This window comes from Amblyraja radiata, chromosome 2 (assembly GCF_010909765.2).
Source record: "Amblyraja radiata isolate CabotCenter1 chromosome 2, sAmbRad1.1.pri, whole genome shotgun sequence".
NCBI lineage: Eukaryota > Metazoa > Chordata > Chondrichthyes > Rajiformes > Rajidae > Amblyraja > Amblyraja radiata.
In genome coordinates this window covers 6,499,650-6,510,023 of record NC_045957.1, presented here as the reverse complement: position 1 = coordinate 6,510,023, position 10,374 = coordinate 6,499,650, and the positions used below count along the sequence as shown (strand labels likewise).

Genomic DNA, 10,374 nt, shown 5'->3' with positions numbered 1-10,374 from the left:
GAACACCTTCGCTCAGCCAGCCTGAACCTACCTGATCTCCTGGTTGCTGGACACTTTAATTCCCCTTCCCATTCCTACAGACCTTTCTGTCCTCGGTCTCCTCCATTGTTAGAGTGAGGCTAAACTCAAATTGGAGGAACAGCATCTCATATTTCGCTTGGGCAGCTTGGGGGAGTCCAGAACCAGGGGCCACAGTTTAAGAATAAGGGGTAAGCCATTTAGAAAGGAGATAAGGAAATACTTTTTCACACAGAGAGTTGTGAGACTGTGGAATTCTCTGCCTCAGAGGGCGGTGGAGGCCAGTTCTCAGGATGCTTTCAAGAGAGAGTTAGATAGAGCTCTTAAAGATAACGGAGTCAAGGGATATGGGGAGAAGGCAAGAACGGGGTACTGATTATGGATAATCAGCCATGATCACATTGAATAGCGGTGCTGGCTCGAAGGGCCAAATGGCCTACTCCTGTATCTATTGTCTATTGTCCATTGTCTTAAAGCCCAGTGATATATTGATTTCTCTTACTTCAGGTAGCCCCGGCATTCCCTCTCTCTATTCCTCCCCCACCCAAGTCGCACAAGCTTCTCATTTCCACCCTACAAACAAGCGTACAATGGCATGTTTCCTTTATCATCCTTACCTTTATGCATATCTTTGTTCTTTATCTCTCCACATCACCGTCTATTACCCCTAACCAGTCTGAAGAAGGGTCTCGACCTGAAATTTCACCCATCCCTTCTCGCCAGAGATGCTGCCTGAGTTACTCCAGTGTCTATCTTCAGTTTAAACCAGCATCTACAGATCCTTCTTACGCAAGCAATCACAACTGTCAGACTGTTGTATCAACTGTTGGCCAACACAGCAATGCCATCACAAAGCTCATCTCCTCTTTGAGAAGATTGAGGAGATTCAGTATGTCCTGGAATACTCTATCGAAGTTCCATAGGTGTGCGGTCGAGGACATATTGACTGGTTGCACCAGGGCTTGGTTCAGCAACCCCAACATCCAGGGACAAAGATGACAGAGAGTGACATTGCCCAGTCCATCACACGTTCTAACGTCCCCTTCATCGAAGGAATCTAAAGTCGACACTGCCTCAAAAAAGGCAGTTAATTTCATCACAGACTCACACCACCCTGGTCACGCTCTCATTGCGCTACTATCATCAGGAATTAGTACAAGGGCCAGCCAACCATGACCACTAGGTTGAAGAACAGCTTCCTCCCAGCAACCATTAGGCTCTTGAACACAACACAACAGTAACCTTAGCAGATATGATCTATGGACAATGACTTTGGTTGCACTATGGACTTTGGTTTTGCAATATTATGATTACCTAATATTACAGTTATTAATTAATTGTATTATATATTTATTTGCATGTTCTTGTTTTTTTATGGGCATGTTAAGCTGCAGCAAGTAAGAACTTCATCGTTCCATTGCTGGTACATATGATAATTAAACTCTTGACTCTTGAATGATATGTTACAATGATCAGCGGAAGAAGTTACATTGAATAAAAATGAAAAAAAGTATTGTCACATTGCTGGGGAATATGGTAGACCTTCAGATAGTCTAAGGAAGAGAGAGGAGCACATCTGTAATCACATTTTGAAAAATGAAAAAGCTCCAGGGTAGTATGGAATATAGATTATAAAGATACACCATGGAAACAGGCCCTTCGGCCCACCAAGTCCACACTGACCATTGATAACCCATTCAACTCAGTTCTATATTATCCCATTAAGTTCATAAGGAATAGGGGTAGAATTAGGCCATTTGGCCCATCAAGTATACTCCACCATTCAATCATGGCTGATCTCCCCCCTAATCCCATTCTCCACCCTTCTCCCCATAACCTCTGAAACCTGTACTTTAATTTTATTTTAATTTGAGATGATAACTCAGCATTTGTTCCCAATATCTCAAACTATCTTATCTTAAGTGTTAGTTCACATTGGAACTATATTCATTTGGACAGGCCCCATGAGCCTTCAAATTCTTTCCACTACTTAGAGCGGCACGGTGGCATTGCGATAGAACTACTGCCTTACAGCGTCAGAGACCTGGGTTCAATCCTGACTACGGGTGCTTGTCTGTACGGAGTGTGTACGTTCTCCGAGTGAACTGCATGGGTTTTCTCCGAGATTTTCAGTTTCCTCCTACACTCCAAAGACGTACAGGTTTCTAGGTTAATTGGCTTGGTGTAAATGTAAAATTGTCCCTCGTGTGTGTAGGGTAGTGTTGTTGTGTGGGGATCACTGGTCGGTGCGGGCTCGGTGGGCCGAAGGGCCTGTCTCCACGCTCTTTCTCTAAACTAATCTAAACTAAACTACTCTGCATACCAAGTTCCAGAAATTCTTGTTCTTCTCGCGCCAACCTATCTGTGGTCAGAGGAATGCCAAGATGTTAATATAACATAAAAGATGTGTTACATACCGTTTTTAAATTTTAAATCCCATACCTGAGTGGAAGGAGAACAATTATAGAGAAAATTCCCATTTTATTCTAAGTTAAAGTGATTATTTTTGTTAGTTAAAGTGAATCAGCTTTTCTGATTTTCTTTCATTTTACCGTCAACAGAAAAGAAAATTGTTCAGGCTGTTAAAACATGCTGCGAATGCAATGCAATACAATCAGAAAAGACCAGCTGCAAATCTGAAGTGAATGGGATTCGCCCCAATACAAATACCATTCAATATTCAGACTGAGAGTCACTCTAAACCTGTCAGAAAATACAACACACAACAGTACAGTGGAAGAACAGGTCCTTCGGCTCACAATGTCTGTGCTGAACGTGATACCAAATTAAACTAATCTGCACATGATTCATATGCCTCTATTCCCTGCATATCTATATGCCTATGTAAAAGCCTCTTATTGTATCTGTTTCCGCCGCCACCACTGTCGATGCATTCCAGGCACCCACCACTGTCTGTGTAAAAAACCTGCTCTCCTTTAAACTACTGACCTTAAAGCTGTGCCCTCTCGTCTTTGACATTTCCACCGTGGTGAAAAAAGGTTCTGACTGTCTATCCTATCTGTGGCTCTCATAATTGTATATACTTCTATCAAGTCTCCCCTCAGCCTGCGATGTTGCAGAGAAAACAATTCAAGTTTTATTCAACTTGTCCTTATAGCGAATACCCTCTAATCTAGCCAGTATTCTGGTAAACCTCTTCTGTGCCCTCTTCAAAGCCTCCACATCCTTCTATGGTGGGTGATTAGAACTGCACACAATACTATAAATGCAGCCTGACCAAGGTCTTATGCAGCTGTCAATAGATTGGAAATTCAACTTCCCCACTCTTGTAATAAATATTGGACAAATATTTTCAAATGGCTTTGATACAATTTTGTCATTTGTTTATTTGCTACTTATTTATTTTCAGAATAAAGGCATCGCAGCCAAAGCCAGCATTTATTTCCCCTCGCCAATTAACTACAAGAAAGTGGTAGTGAATCATCTTTTTACCCTCAAGTTAAATGCCTTCATGTTTTTGCTTCTCCAATGATTTAGCTGCTGACCTGAGCAGCACAAGCTGTGAGATGCCATCCAAGGCAATGCCAGTACATGTTTATCCACTTGATGACTCATCTACATGAGCTTGACAAAAGAGATTTAGGCTAAGAATGCAAAGCATTGCAAAAAGCAAAATAAACTCCAGGTGCTGTAAATCTGTAATAAAAACAGGAATGCTGGAAATACGTAGCTGGATAGGGAATATTGAGTCATAGAGTCATACAGCACGGAAACAGGCTCTCGGCCCAACTCTCCATGTTGACCAAGATGCCCCATCAGAGCTGGTCCCATTGCCGGTATTTGGCCCGCATCTCTCTAAACCATTCCTATCCATGTACCTGTCCAAATGCTGTTTTAAATGCTGTTATAGGGCCTGTCTCAATCACTTCCACTGGCAGCTTGTTCCCTATACCTATGGCGTGAAAAAGTTGCTGCTAAGATTCCGTTCACATTAAACCTGTGCCCTCTATGTTTTGATGCACCTACTCTGTGAAAATGATTCTGTGCATTCACCCTATCTATTCCTCTCATGATTTTATGGACCTCTATAAGATCATCCCTCAATCCCCTTTGCTCCAAGGAATAAAGTCTGAGTCTGCCCAACCTCTCCCTGTAGCTCAGGCCCTCGAGTCCTGGCAACATTCTTGTAAATCTCTTTTTCAATTGTTGCAGCATAATTGTGTTTTTTCTATCGAGGGGCAAACTAAACTGTAAACAATACAGGTTGAATTGTTCACAGGTGCGGCCTCATCAAAGTCTTGTACAACCAGAACATAACATCCTGACGCTTATATTCAGTTCCCTGACTGATGAAGGCCAATGTGCCAAAAGCTTTCTTCACCACATATCTATCTGTGATGCCTTTTTCAGAAAACGATGTACTTGTAGTCCCAAATCCCTCTGCTCTACAACACTCCCCAGGGCACTACTATCCATGGTGAATATCCTACCCTGGTATGACTTCCCAAAATGCACCAACTTACATTTATCTGAACTGATTACTCATCAGCAGGGAGAGAATGAAGATTAACATTTTAGGTCACAGAATAATGGGTCATTGACCTGAAGTATGAATTCTGTTTCCCTCTTTACGGATGCTGCCTTTCAAGCTGAGTATTTGCAGAAGTCTCCCTCCTTCTTAATTCAACATACCTATTTCACAGGCCTGGGAAACCTTGCTGTGGAACTGTGAGAAACCGTTAGATTTTTTGCACGAACGAGCCAATGGCGACGTAAAAGTCAAATCATACTTGGCAACATACAATCCGATTTTAAAGATGTTAAAATGTGTGAACTAGCGTAATGTCTGAACTTACATTCTTCTTCAGTTTGTTCCATGTTTACACTTCCGGCTGCAAATAAACAACACGTGTATTTAAATCATGAAGCTTCTAGTTTTAGTTATCAAATCTCATGAAACAGTGGATCATGTAGTAATCTCAAGATAAATGTCTTTGTGATTCTACTTTATATTTTGGATGCAATATTTGCACATTGCCTCCCTAAGTTACCGTCTTCAAGGTCTGCGACCCGACCGGTGCGTCGGAGGCTCCGGCCGCAGGCCCGGTGGACGGTAACATCGGGAGCTCGCAGGTCCCTGGTGGAAGACCGCTTTTCGGTGCTCCCGCAACGGCAACTTCTCCCGCCCGAATCGCGGGGTTTAAAACGACCCGGAGCGGGGCCTTACATCCCCCGGCGCGGCTTAAACGGCCGCGGGACTTACTTACCATCGCCCGCCGGGGGTTTTAACATCAAGACCCGGAGCAGGGCCTTACATCGCCCAGTGCAGCCTAAATGGCTGCAGGACTTACCATCGCCCGCCGGGGGCTTTAACCTCAAGAGCCTCGATCGCCTCGACGCAGCAGTTGGACTGCTGGACCGCGGGAGAAGAAACAAAGAACAGGGAAGAGATAAGACTTTTGCCTTCCATCACAGTGAGGAGGTGTTTGGAGATTCACTGTGATGGATGTTTGTGTAAATTGTGTTAATTGTGTGTCTTGTTTTTTTTTTTTTGATGTTATGACTGTAGGAACGAACTTTCGTTCGAACCTTGTCTGTTTGAATGACAATAAATGGCATTCTATTCAATTCTATTCTATTCTAAGTGAGGTGGACCACAACAGCTTAACAGTCCATGTTCTCTTCCGGTCATTGGTACTGGATGGAAAACAGGGTCTTCCCCCTTACTCTTCTTGCCCGAGAGGATAGCATCTTACTTTGTCTGTTCACCACAACATCCACTTTTATTAACACAACCAGGATGGGCACCTATATCATGATACTGTCTTATCTTCTATTATTCAGTCTGGCCACAAGAGCCTGTCTGGGCTGAGTCTTATCCCCATATCTGCTTCACTCATAGTTCCTTCCTCCCTCGCCTGATCGTTAATGGATTCATTACTGGGTCATTGACAGCTGCCTGGAATAAAATATCTGGGGCCCACGGACTTTAACTAGAATTCCTCACACTAAGTAGATCTTTGATTTATGTGAGTCCACTTTTCCAGGAAAATGGAGGAACCCAATGTAATCACTTGGAGTTCCTGTGGAAATTTGTCAGACTTCCTGGCCTCTCTAGGGTTTCAGTCCAAGTTACTATGAAGGATTTCTGAAATTATTCCAAATATATATCCCGGAGATTTTTCTACAACTGATAAACACCAACAATTTTAACTTTAAAATTGCAATTCTGTTCAAAATAAAATTGTAAGTGGGATTTCTCCGACCCATATTACTTACCTACACCTAATTCTGAAGCCAACATTTCGTTTCCTGTTAACAGAGAGAATGATACGGTCTCAGCAAAGCAAAAGTACAACTATTGAACAATAATAAATTACATTTTAATGCCTATAATATGCATCTACCCTCACAATGCACTGCATTGTATCATCTAAAATTGGAAATTATGCCACGTGCATACCTGTCATTAACATGTATTAAGAAATAACATTGGTCGTGGTAGAGATCCCTGGGGTACTCCAGTACACCTTCCTCCAGTCTGAAAAACAATCATCACCACTACATTCTGTTTCCTGGCACTTAGATAATTTTCTACCCATTTTGTTTACCTTTTATTCTACGGGGGGTACTGCTTTCAAACAGGTGGTATTGTCGACAGTGAAGATGTATATTATAAATATTATAATGCAGAAAGTTGTGACCACTGCCCAGTCCATCATCGGCTCTGACCTCCCCACCATCGAAGGGATCTATCGCAGTTGCTGCCTCAAAAAGGCTGCCAACGTCATCAAGGACCCACACCATCCGGGCCACGCACTCATCTCTCCGCTACCATCGGGTAGAAGGTACAGGAGCCTGAAATCTGTTACATCCAGGTTCAGGAACAGCTTCTTCCCCACAGCCATCAGGCTATTAAACTCACCAACAAACAGACTCTGAACTGTAACAGCCTATTGCACTTTATCTGTTTATTTATGTGTATATTGAACTGAACTGTTCTGTATTTATGCTTACAATATTCTGTTGTGCTGCAGCAAGCAAGAATTTCATTGTCCTATCTGGGACAATAAGCTCTCTTGACTTGACTTGATTATTATGAATTACAGTGGGATCTTAATCATCTGAGCAAGTGGGCCAAGAAATTGCAAATGGAGTTTAATTCAGATAAGTGTGAGGAGTTGCATTTTAGGACAGGATCCAACCAGGACAGGACCTTCACAGTGAATGGTAACGCCCTGGGAAGTGTTGAAGAGCAGAGTTATCTAGGAGTACAAGTGCATAGTTCCATGAAAGTGGGATTGCAGATAGATAGGGTGGTTAAGAAGGCTTTTAGCATGCTGGCATTCATCATCTGGAATTTTTTTTGAGGATGTAACTAAGAAAATTGACAAGGGAGAGCCAGTGGATGTAGTGTACCTGGACTTTCAGAAAACATTTGATAAGGTCACACATATGAGAATAAAGGGCAAAATTAGGGCACATGGTATTGGGGATAGAGTGCTGACATGGATAGAAAATTGGTTGGCAGACAGGAAACAAAGAGTAGGGGGGATTAACGGGCCCCTTTCAGAATGGCAGGCAGTGACTAGTGGGGTACCGCAAGGCTCAGTGCTGGGACTGCAGCTATTTATAATATACTTCAATGATTTAGATGAAGGGATTCAAAGTAACATTAGCAAATTGCAGTTTAATGTGGATAAATGTGAGGATATCCACTTTGGTAGCAAAAATAGGAAGGCAGATTATTATCTAAATGGTGTCAAGTTTGGAAAAGGGGAAGTACAACATGATCTGGGGATCCTTGTTCATCAGTCAATGAAAGTAAGCATGCAGGTACAGCAGGCAGTGAAAAAAGCAAATGGCATGTTGGCCTTCATAACAAGAGGAGTTGAGTATAGGAGCAAACAGGTCCTTCTACAGTTGTACAAGGCCCTAGTGAAACCACACCTGGAGTATTGTGTGCAGTTTCGGTCCCCTAATTTGAGGAAGGACATTCTTGCTATTGAGGGAGTGCAGCGTAGGTTAATTCCCAGGATGGCGGGATTGTCATATGCTGAGAAAATGGAGCGGCTGGGCCAGTGTACTCTGGAGTTTAGAAGGATGAGAGGGGATCATATTGAAACATGTAAGATTATTCAGGGTTTGGACATGCTAGAGGCAGGAAACACGTTCCTGATATTGGGGGAGTCTAGAACCAGGAGCCACAGTTTAAGAATAAGGGCTAAGCCATTTAGGGTGGAGTTGCACTTTTTCACACAGAGAGTTGTGCATCTGTGGAATTCTCTGTCTCAGAGTGCGGTGGAGGCCGGTTCTCTGGATACTTTCAAGAGAGTGCTAGATAGGGCTCTTAAAGATAGCGGAATCAGGGGATATGGGGAGAAGGCAGGAACGGGGTACTGATTGGGGATGATCAGCCATGATCACATTGAATGGTGGTGCCGGCTCGAAGGGCCGAATGGTCTACTCCTGCACCTATTGTCTATTTTCTATCAGTCTGGGAAATGAGTATAGAAGTTGAGAGGTGGACATAAATGGTGGAGAAACTCAGCGGGTGAGGCAGCTTCTATGGAGAGAAGGAATAGGCGACGTTTCGGGTCGAGACCCTTCTTCAGACTTCTCTCCAATAGATGCTGCCTCACCCGCTGAGTTTCTCCAGCATTTTTGTTGTATCCTTCGATTTTTCCAGCATCTTCAGTTCTTTCTTAAACATAGAAGTTGGGACATCGTTTTATAGTTGTAAACGATGTTGGTGAGGTCAAACTTGGAATTTTGTGATACACAATATTATTGACATCAACCATCAGGTTCTTGAAACACCTGCCTACCTCATCCACAAACTACTGTAGACTTTGTTTAGGATGCTCTCTGTACATCAGATTGTACAATTATGGTCTGGTTACCTCGTTAACTGATAATCCATTGTACTGTGGATGATTGTATATTTATTTCTCGTGTTGTTGCATTAATGGGCCTGTATAGTTGCAGCAAGTAAGAATTTCATTGTGGCGTTCCTGGTGCATACGACAATTTAACACCCTTGACTCTCACATTTCATCAATGGATAAAAGTTCAAATTTACCACTTTACTACATAAAATTAGTTCGACAGCTTGACAGGATCTTTATCCCAAAGAAAATGTTCCATTCAAACATCTCTAGAAACAGCTTTAGTATACAGCTGCCAAGTTTCTCCAGCAGCTCATTTTTCGATGTAATATACTGTATTCTGATTCAATTGGTAGTTCTTATAACTACTTACGCCGTCTGAGGAACTCCTTTTCTTCTTTTGCCAAACGTTCTATAGAGAGGGAAACAATTATTAGGCACAATGTGCAACTTACACTGCAGTTAACGCAGAAGATGTAATTCACTTTAATTAATGTTCAGAACATTCCCAGAGTTTACGTCAAACAATAAGGTAACCCCTCCACTCCTTTTATGAAGGCGTTGCCTCATATTTCGCTTGGGTAGTTTACACCCCAGCGGTATGAACATTGACCTCCAATTTCAGGTAGTCCTTCTTTCTCCCTCTTTCCCCTCCCCTTCCCAGCTCTCTCACAGCCCATTGTCTCTGCCTCTTCCTTTCTTCTTCCCACCTCCACCACCCCCACATCAGTCTGAAGAAGGGTCTCGACCCGAAACGTCACCTTTTCCTTCGCTCCACAGATGCTGCCCCGCTGAGTTTCTCCAGCATTTTTATCTACCTTTGATTTTTCCAGCATCTGCAGTTCCTTCTAAAACACCTTATTTTTAATGCTCTGTTTCAGGTACCATCCCCGTTGGATTGCAACCTTGTCGTGGTCGGGGAGCTTGTGTGTGTCAGTGACCCCTAGAGCTATGCCAGCGGGAGATTCGTCTCCTGTTAGGGTCTCCCATGCTGGACAGGTCGAAGGGTAGAGGCTAGACGAAGAGCGATCCACTGGTCCTCCAGGTTGGAGGTTGAGCACAGGGCTAACAACCCTGTCTCGTATAACAAATATGTTACGGAAACAGCAACTGAAGGAATCAACACTACTGGGCGCGATGGACTTCCAGGGCTATCGACAGATGCTAGGATGAATGCCAATGGTGAAAGCCAAAAGGAAGAGAACCAGACAGCATCCCAAGAATAGCCCTGCACTGGACACTGGAAGGGAAAAGGAAAAGAGGGAGACCCAAAACCACCTGGTGTCGAACTGTAGAGGAGGAAATGAAAACAATGGACTTGACCTGGGGTAGTGTCCAGAAGCTAGCCCAGAACACACAGGAGTGGAGGAACTTCGTTGCTGCCCTACATGCCAGGGGGCATCATAGGCAGTAAGTAAGTAAGTAAGTTTCAGGTACCACTGATTTTCAGATTCAGATTCAGATTCAGATTCAATTTTAATTGTCATTGTCAGTGTACAATACAGAG

General features: G+C 43.2%; 1 long non-coding RNA gene across 1 annotated transcript; it reads right to left on the bottom strand.

Moving 5' to 3' along the window:
- Positions 1-3,655: 3,655 nt before the first annotated feature.
- Positions 3,656-7,829, bottom strand: LOC116985989. Its single transcript, XR_004415381.1, has 3 exons — positions 7,820-7,829; positions 3,754-3,756; positions 3,656-3,709 (listed from the first exon to the last, which is right to left on the bottom strand). It is a non-coding gene; the product is annotated as an uncharacterized LOC116985989 (long non-coding RNA).
- Positions 7,830-10,374: the final 2,545 nt, after the last annotated feature.